We start from the raw sequence: 10,293 nt of genomic DNA, 5'->3' as shown, positions 1-10,293 counted from the left end.
AATCCTCCCCCAACGCATTCTTGAATGGTTGGTTGGTGGGTTGGTTGGTGGGTGGGTGGGTTGGTTGGTCGGTTGGGTAGTTAGTTGGTTGAGTGGGTGAGTGGTTGTTTGGTTGATTGGTTGGTGGGTGGGTGGGTTGGTTGGTTGGTTGATTGGTTGGTTGAGTGATTGCTTGGTTGGGTAGTTGGTTGAGTGGGTGAGTGGTTGCTTGTTTGGTTGGTTGGTGGTTGGTTGGGTGGGTGAGCGGGTGGCTGTTTGGTTGCTTGCTTGGTTGGGTGGGTGGTTGGGGGTAGTTAGTAGGGTAGGTGAGTGGTTGCTTGATTGGTTGGTTGGTTAAGTGAGTGGATAGTTACTTGTTGCTTGGCTGGTTGGTTGGGTGGGGTTAGTTGGTTGGGTAGGTGGTTGGTTGCTTGGTTCATTGATTGGTTGGTTGGGTGGGTGGGTGGCTGGTTGGGTGAGTGGATGGTTGCTTGGTTGGTTGGTTGGGTGGGTGGGGGTTAGTTGGTTGGGTAGGTGGTTGGTTGCTTGGTTCACTGGTTGGTTGGGTGGATGGGTGGGTGGTTGGGTAGGTGGGTGGTTGGTTGATTGGGTGGGTGGGTGGCTGGTTGGGTGAGTGGATGGATGGGTGATTGGGTGGGTGGGTGGTTGTGTGGGTGGGTGGTTGGTTGGTTGGTTGGGTGGGTGGGGGTTGGTTGGTTGGGTAGGTGGGTGGTTGGTTGGTTGGGTCAGTGGGTGGGTGGTTGGGTGAGTGTTTGGTTGGTTAGTTGGGTGGGTGGGGGTTGGTTGGTTGGGTAGGTGGGTGGTTGGTTGGTTGGGTCAGTGGGTGGGTGGTTGGGTGAGTGTTTGGTTGGTTAGTTGGGTGGGTGGGGGTTGGTTGGTTGGGTAGGTGGGTGGTTGGTTGGTTGGGTGGGTGGGTGGCTGGTTGGGTGAGTGGATGGGTGCTTGGTTGGTTGGTTGGGTGGGTGGGGGTTGGTTGGTTGGGTAGGTGGGTGGGTGGTTGGCTGGTTGGGTAGGTGGGTGGGTGGGTGGCCGGTTGGAGGGGTGGTTGGGTGGGTGGCTGCTTGGTTATTTTTCTGGCTGGTTGCACTTTTTGCTTCTTTTCTCTTCCTCTTACTCACTGACTAAAATGCTCCCCAGCTCAAAGAGGGCTCTGTCACCCCGTTTCTCCCGGATGGCGGTCTCTGGGGTCTCCTGATGATTGTTCTTTGGGAAGGAGGCCCAGTGCCTGGGAGCCCTCATCTGTGGCCCTACAACGCCCCTCTTTGCCCGAGGCCCTCACCCCTCCTCCAGGACTGCACGTACCATGCCAGGCTTTATCAACCACACAAGCTTTCCTTACTCCAGCAAAAAAGAGAACAAAGGATGTCCTCTTGTCAAATATCCTGGCCTTTCACAATAGTTTCTGGACCACTCCTTTCTCTGACACCTGAAACTGACCTTCAACCCCTAAAAGAATCATTATACTCACGATTGGCAGAAGCACCACTGCCCCTGCAAGCCAGGGCAGGATGCACAGGGCCATATCACTACCAGAGCTTTCCCTGGGCTTCGCAGATGATCACAGCCTTCCAGCAGTTCGAGTGTGGGAACCACAGTCTGGCTGGTCTCAAACACCACTGGAGTCCCGAGCCATGCTGGGAGCCGCGGGGTGGAATTCTAGGAGGAGGTTCTGAATGTTGAGAATACACATTGGGAATGTGGTGTGAGGGAGGGAACTCGTTTCTGTGTGTTGAAAACATCAGCAGAGTCAAGTACTCCCGCATATAGTCCTCACATCCAAGATCACAGAGGGCTGTGCAGAAGGTCCTGGCATCCCAGGAAAGTGCTCAAAATTGAATCCTCTGTGCAAGGTGAGCAGCTGGACCGCAGCACGCAGCCTCCCACACTGGTCAGGGCAGCTGGCCCGGGGCCCTATGTGCAGGGGAGACCCTGAGTGCTGCACAGGAATTACCTTTCTCAATCTTTACAAAACCCTAGAAGTGGGTTTCTCATCTCACAATGGAGGGAACCGGCGCTTGGAGAGGTTTAGCTGAGCCCCGACCGACTCAGAGCCCAAGCACTTTGCCCTGCAGGACTCAGCCTCTCTGAGAGCCCTGGTGCCACCGGGCATTATTCTTTTAAATGCTGCTGGATTTGATGCGCAGTGTTCCTGGCTTCATACTGTCTTTATCAGATGTTGGCATGTAAGTTACCCTAACTTTGCTAAATAAACTGGGGAGAGGTTTTATTATTTTCCTATTCTGAAACACCTTAGGTGGTATAGGAATTCTCGGTTTCTTGCAGGAAAATAATGGAATCAAGGTCAATAGAGTTAAGAGAGTATAGACGAAGCTCTTCAGCTGTTCCTGTCATTGGAAACTTTCTCCCCAACAGCAGTCTAGTGACAATGCTGGACACACACAATGACATGGCACTCTAGGAGCCACCCAGGAAGGAACGCTCCCTTCCCTGTCAAAGACCAGCGTAACCTGCGACAACCCAGGTGTTTTCTTTCTTGAACAATGACAACAGAGATGATTCTCAATTCGAATGCACAGAGACAACCTGTGGAGTCGTATCTGTGAAGGCTTGCAAGGGTGAAATCTAGCTGGACACTGGATGTTTCAGCCTGGGTTCTCTGAGTCATGGGCTCTGAGGAGTTCACCGTGCAGGATGCTGTGGGGAAACCTCCTGGGGGCAGGACTGCGGAGGGAGAAGAGAGCTGCCAGGCAGCCCCAACAACCTCAGCCCTCAGGCCCCACCCAGCTCAGTCACCAGAAGCAAGCTGCTTCCGGGAAGGTGTGAGGCCAACCCGGAGGGGCTGACACCTGGGGGAGGCAGCAGACCACCCCTACAGTTGGGCAGCGGGTCCTCCCCGAGGCGTCTGGCACAGCTCTGTGTCTGTCGCTCTCATGGCACCAACAAATGTCATCTCTGTGCTCAATGCCACCAAGGGTCTGGACGAGGGCACTGGGAGACCTGCTGCAAGGCAAAGCTCACCCAAGTGAGTGCTGAGAAAGCAAGACAATCACAAATGCTGGGTTATGACCATTTTTAAACTCCAAGGATTACAAAATACTTTCATATATTGACTTATGTAATCCTTAAAACAACCCTGGGAGGTATGAACATTATTACCAGATTCATATACACAGACTCTGAAGTTCACAGTTTCTGACACTGTTTGGCTGGTCAGTGGTGCCACCAGCTGTTGATCCAAATCTTCTCAATCCCAAGCCCATGTTTATGTAGATGCACTTGCCACGTCACACATGAACATTGGGCTATGCAATCCTAGGTATGCACGAGTTTTCTACCTTACGTAGAAAGAGAAAAGGGAAGGAACATTTGCTGGGAGCCTGCAGTGTCCAATCAATACTGTGGTCTGCATGTCCGAATTCTCAGTGAATTCTCCCAGTAGTCGTATAAAGTCGACATTCTTCCCACCATCTCACAGCTGGGGAAGCCAAAGCTCCGAGGAGTCGTGTGACTTCTCGGTTGGTGATGAAAGCAGGATCAGGATCTGAATCCAGACTCCCAGGTGGTGTCTGCGCTTAATCACAGTCTAAGGACGCAAGCCCTGTGCCTGGGATCCCAAAGGCAGGCAGAGAGGAACAGGGGGAGGGCATGAAGCAAAGGGAAGAGAGTTGGACAGGCAGAGAGGCCCGTGAGGGGTACAGGGTGGGCCAAAGCACGTGGTGGGAGCCGGGGCTGAAGGGTGAAATGCGGTCACCAGGCAGGAGGAGGCTGGGGAGCATCCAGCTAGGGCGCTAAGGCGGGAGGGGGAGGGAGAGTGCCAGTGACTGGGGAAGGAGCTTGTTAGGGCACGCAAGGCTTTGCAGGTTCTACAAAGGTTCTGAGGCTAAGAGCAAGGGGAAGCCTTGCCAAGGCTTAAGCAGCAGCACAACAGTTTCAGATCTGCGGTGTTAGAGCAGCCCGGCCACAGCGAGGAGATGGCACTGGAGGAGCTCAGGTGGGAAGATGGTGGCGCATCAGTGGCAGAACCTCACAACGAGATGAACGGGCCCCTGGGCTGAATCCCTTTCCCCACCCCCTGCCTGGGGATGCTGCCAAATCATGCTCAGGCTCAGCTCTTTGCAGCTGCAGCAAAATTACCAAGTTACTTTTCCTCCCTGACTCTGGGGTGTCAAGGCTGAAAATGAAAACCGGCCCTGAACAAGCTTCACACACTGTTGGCGCAGCGGGACCCTTCCACCCCACCCTCAATATTCCCTCCCCATGGCACAGCGGGGCCCTTCCACCCAACCCTCAATATTCCCTCCCCATGGCACAGCGGGGCCCTTCCACCCAACCTCCCCATGGCACAGCGGGGCCCTTCCACCCAACCCTCAATATTCCCTCCTCATGGCACAGCGGGGCCCTTCCACCCAACCCTCAATATTCCCTCCTCATGGCACAGCGGGACCCCTCCACCCCACCCTCAATATTCCCTCCTCAAGCCAGAAAAGAAGGACTTGAAGTGTGGGGTTTGGTGTGGGATTTGGGGGAATTTTCAAATTTCTGTTTTGGTTTTTCGTTTCTATTTAATGTTTGTTTTGTTTTGACCGCTAGAAAGATGTAATCTCTGCAATGCCATGTAGGTCAAGGTTCTCAAAGTCCCTGGGGAGGGCTATGTTTGAAATTGCACACACCTCTCATTTTTGAACAGGACCCAGTAAGCATCCTTTGCACTTAGTTTAAAGCTGAGGATGTCAGACCGAAGACCGAATAGACAGAGTCCTTTCCTTCCAGAAGCACATAGCTCCTGATAAGCAACTGAACTCACTGTGCTCCTGCTGATGGGTGTGGAATCGCTCGCTGGGGAGATGCTCAGCGATGCCTTAGTCCAGCACCCAGGCAATCACTGGGAAGTTATCCACAAGATCTGGAGAGGAAGTCTGGTTTCCAGTATTTCAATCTTGCAGTTCTTGTAGTTACTTAGCCAATTTTTGCTACGAAGACTCTTCAATACTAATTGTTACTTCAGGCTTCTGAAAAACTTCTTGATGCTCCTCCTACCCAAAATTGTTTCCATCTCTCCTCTCCTTTGTCCTCTAACCTCCCGTTCATCCTTTAGGCCCAGGCCCGCACCTCCTGCTGGGACTCTTCTGTGGACACCCCTACACCTGCCTGAGTGGCGGCCCTCTTCACTTCCCCACCCCAGCTCCGATCTCAGCGCAGGGTAATTATCTGCCTGTCTCAACTCCTGCCCCGGGGCACTGTGAATCCTGCTGGGCAGAGGACTCTCAGTGGTGGCCCCAGTGACCAACCAGCGCTGGGCTGACCCCTTCCAGCCACGTGAGCCCAGTGTGGCCTGCACAGTCCTTTAGCTACAAGGATTCATTTGAGGGTCAGCCCGTGACCCAATCCAGGCAAAAGAGATTAAAGCAGACTTCTAGGAACTTCTGGGAAGGAATGTTCTCCTTCTTCAGTGGCAGCTACCACAGAGGTGCACCGTCTCCCCGACTATGAGTGATTTAAAGCCTAACAGAGCCCTGGTTGTTGCTGTCCACCTGCTTTCTACCCGGGGACAGCCAAGCCTCGGGTTGTGCCAGCATCATGCGGGACCAGCCTCGAGGTGTGAGCAGAAGCAGGACCTGGTGCTGCTGACCCCACCGGTCCAGACCTTCACAAGCCTGAGTTTTTCTGGACTCTTCAGTTCCCTGAGTTAATACATTCCCTTTATCGTTTAAACAAGTTGGATTTGGTTTTCTTATTCTTGACACCAAGAAAATCCTAGTCCTCAAATCCCACTGCACACTTAACTTCTCTCTGGATTATTCTATCGTATCACAGCCTAGCAGAGCATCAGATTCTTACATCCAGTCGTCACCATCTTAACATTTCATAAAAATGATAAATGCACAGTGGCTCACAGTAGAACAACACGAACTGTTTATAGGGGAAAGTGTCTCTTCCTCTCATCAGAAGACTTTGGGGTTTCTCTGGCTCGTTCCTGTGCTTTCAGCCAAACCAGCAGGGCCACCGGTCAGTGCGGATGCACATCCCTATTCACGAACATCCGGAAAGTCCGTTTCTGTGCCTGCATCAGATATGCTCTCTGCATCATTGACAATCTTCTCTGAGCACCTAACAACCTTAACAGCTTTCAAGTTAAACAGCTCTCGCCTCCTTCTCACTGTACAGTGTGACTGTGTGTTATGAATGCCCATTTGAGTTGGTTATGAACATTCAGATCCACTTTTCTTTCTGTCATTACACAGCCCTTCCCTAGATTGATCAACACATTCTACTCAGGATTATCGGTCTTCCTTGTTACAAAATTCCAGGCTGCAAAAAATAACGTCGGAAGACACTGGGAGAAATACTTGCGGCATGTATGACTGAGCAGCATTCTCTCTTCCAGACCACTTAGAAATCAGTCCTCAGGACACAAGGAAGACACTGCAGCGGGGAAATGAGCAAGAGGTGTCTGCAGCCTCCTCTACTTAGTCCCTAGCTTCCAGGGCCCCAAAGCAGCCACCCCAAGCCCAGCCTGCATGACCTGCTGTCTGCCGAGAACCACAACCAAACCATTGCTAGTGTAGGGGTCAGCCGTGGCCTCAGCAATGCTGCATAATAAACTACCCTAAAGTATAGGGGCTTAAAATCAAAATGACCTAGTCTCATGCTCAATTCAACTGCAACGCGGCAAGGCTATGCCAGACCTTAGGCTTTTAGACCCAGATTGAAGGTGGTTTGAAGTCTGCTCAGGCCTTGGCCCAGTGGCTAGGATGTGCAGTCTACCTCACTGGGGCTCAAAGATGAGGGGACAGTGGCGGCCTGGGGCATATCCTCCTGCCAGACCATGAGAGCTAGGCACCATACTTGAGGCCTATGATTGGGACTATTTCATCTACAAAAGCAGGTTGCATGGCCAAGCCCAACCTCGACGGGCAGTGAAGCACTCCACCCAGACTAGGGAGGAAGACATGGAATAAATACTTCCCAAGCAATAATCCAGACCATCACAGCTGGTCTCTGTGACCAAATGCTCAATAGCTCATCTGATTGGCCCAGCTCCTGAGTCACTGATCAGGCATAGGCCAATCATCTTGGCCAGGTCCGGTGTTCACATAGTTCCACGCTCAGTCCAGGGACCCACTTCTTCTTTCTCCCTCCAGGATGGAGGAGCATGCAGCACCCCGAAAGGGGGACAGGCATGAGGCCACCACCGGAAAGCTCCTTCCTCACTTTTCATCACTGGCGTCCGGACAAGAGAGAAGAGTTTTGACCTTTGAAAGCCACACACTGAAGTCCCAGCGCATGTGACAAGGGTATGTATGACTTTGGCATAACCCATTTATTTCAAGAAGAGAGTTAAGAGAACAATTTTAAAAACTGTAATGTTTAAAAATGTGTTTTATTTCAAAGAAACCAGTGATTTGAGGAATAAATATAAAACAAATTACATAGAATTTCACATGCAGTTTTCTTTCTTCCCCGGATAGCTTCTTTAGGTATGGAGAGGAGGTAAATAATGAGAGAAAGAAATATCAGTCAATCAAGAAATGTTTTTCAAAAGTATCCACAGTGGGTAGTAAAAGTCTGCAATGTAACGACAATCACAATGAGTGTTTACTCACTGTCTGCCTATAAAAGTGAGACATGTGTCAGTGATGGAGAATATATTTCTTCAGTCTCCACAGCAGATCATCGATATTAAGGTTTTACTGTTGCGATATTCTCTTATTTATTTCGTATTTTTAGAAACTGTATTTATTCATTTGGAAAGCTTGAGCCATGAGCTCTTTTGTAAGAGAGAATGCAACTGAGGGCAGTAGCCCAAAGCATTCCAGGTCCATTCTGTGGACCACACCTTCTGAGCTCATGTAGGTTGGCATTTAGACTCCTGCCATCATGCACCATTTACTAAATACCGTGCTGAATCTAAATTTAAGTAGAAACTAAGGAAGAATTTTCATGGTCCTTCCATTTACTTCTTGAATTTCCTCATTTCCACACATATCAAAGACACACATAAAATAGATATTGGTCTTGGCCTGGTGTGGTGGCTCATGCCTGTAATCCCAGCACTTTGGGAGGCTAAGTTGGGTGGATCACCTGAGATCAGTATTTCAAGTCCAGCCTGGCCAACATGATGAAACCCCGTCTCTACTAAAAATACCAAAAGTAGCTGCGTGTGGTGGTGCACACCTGTAGTCTCAGCTACTTGGGAGGCTGAGGCAGGAGAATCACTTGAACCTGGTAGGCAGAGGTTGCAGTGAGTCAAGATAGTGCCACCGTCCTCCAGCCTAGGAGACAGAGTGAGACTCCATCTCAAAAAAAAAAAAAAAAAAAAAGATACTGATCTTTCAAAACTCGCATAGCCACTGAAATTCACAATGTGAAGCCACTGAAATCCACAAATGTGAAGAGGCACTGCCAGGTACGTTGCTAATCATAATTAATTGTTTTTTGCAATGAACATCTTTACGATGATAGCTTTATCCTTCATTTGGACTATTTCCTTAGATAAACTCTCACCAGGGGGTAACAGGGTCTGCCTAAACTCTAGCAGTAATGTAAATATCAATTGCTTGCCTTAAAGACTAACGTTGTTAGTTTTCCATGAATGCTTCTTCGTCCTCACAAGTTTCTAGTTGCATGTGGATGAGTTAGAGGGAAAAAAGAAGCATTTACTCAAAAATACCTCTACACAGATCAAGCAGTGTCTCATTTAAAATCTGCTTAATTCTTGTCTAAATTATGCTACTATCAAAGTCAACATGTTTTCTATTAATAAGAGTGAAGTTCAATTTAAAAAATACTCAATAACAGGCTGGGTATGGTGGCTTATGCCTGTAATTTCAGCACTTTGGGAGGCTGAAACCAGAGGATCCCTTGAAGCCAGGAGTTCAAGACCAGCCTGGGCACCAAAGCAAGATCCCATCTCTACAAAAAAAGTAAATAAATAAAAATAAAATAATTAGCCTGGTGAGGTGGCATGCACCTGTAGCCCCAGCTATTCAGGAGGCTGAGGCGGGAGGATTGCATGGGCCCAGGAGCTTGAGGGAGCTGTGAGCGATGGTCACACCACTGCACTCCAGCCTGAGTGACACAGCTAGACCCTGTCTCTGAGAAAAAAAAAAAAAAAAGGTTTTTTTTAAACGTGCTCAATAACAAACCGAATGTAAATCCACTCCCAGAAACTAAGGCAAGCAATTGATATTTACATTACTGCTAGAGTTTAGGCAGACTCTGTTACCCCCGGTGAGACTTTAAAGAAACAGTTCAAATGAAGGATAAAGCTATCATGATGAAGATATTCATTGCAGAATCATTCATAATTTCAAAAAAAAGTAACAGTAGGATAATGATAAATTAAATAATTATGTCTACTGAGAGGACTATTACCCAGTCATTAAAAATTATGAAACTCAAGGCCAGACACAGTGGCTCACGCCTGTAATCCCAGCATTTTGGGAGGCCGAGGCGGGTGGATTACCTGAGGTCAGGAGTTCAAGACCAGTGTGGGCAACATGGTGAAACCTCGTCTCTACTGAAAATACAAAAATTAGCCTGGCATGGTGGTGCGCACCTGTAATCCCAGCTACTTGGCAGGCTGAGGCACAAGAATCACTTGAACCCAGGAGGCGGAGATTGCAGTGAGCCGAGATCGCACTATTGCACTCCAGCCTGGGCGACAGAGCAAGACTCTGTCTCAGAAAAAGAATTAAAAAAAAGAAAATCACTAGTCAGGTTTAAAATGATTACAATATAATAAGATGCAAATGTACATTACGATTATAATCATGTTAGAATATTTATGCATTTGGACAAAGGCCTGTGGGAAATAAAAATGAAAATGGATTAGGGCATTGGGCTCAAAGATTGTTTTCCCTGTTTTCCCACACTTTGAGTTTATTAATTTTATGATGCCTGACCTGGAGCATAATGAAGTTTGACATCAGTCAGTGCAAAGTTCCAAGGTGACCCCAGTCCCTGTAAGAAAGGACAAGGCATACAGAATGCTTAGTGGTACACCCATCTGATGGAAAATGATACAGATGGTTTTTAAATTTTCACATATATACATATATATATATGCCTATGGCTAAATGTGTGATCCCAATTTTGTTAGGTAGATAGATGATTGATGGAAAACAATAGATAGGACTTTAGAATCAAAGCGAACAGACCACAGATAACCAAAATTGTTACCTCTTGTTGGTACAATTATTGATGAACGTTATTTTCTTCTGCATACTTTTCTCTAGTTTCCGATCTTCTACAATAAATATATTTTATATTTGTAATGACAAAGTATAAGCATTATTTTTAAAATAAAAAGCTGTGTCTCTCAGCGGTGTG

Source organism: Mandrillus leucophaeus, unplaced genomic scaffold (genome assembly GCF_000951045.1).
Source record: "Mandrillus leucophaeus isolate KB7577 unplaced genomic scaffold, Mleu.le_1.0 Scaffold286, whole genome shotgun sequence".
In the NCBI taxonomy this organism is placed as follows: domain Eukaryota; kingdom Metazoa; phylum Chordata; class Mammalia; order Primates; family Cercopithecidae; genus Mandrillus; species Mandrillus leucophaeus.
The sequence above is the reverse complement of the archived record's forward strand: the minus strand, read 5'-3'. Positions refer to the sequence as shown.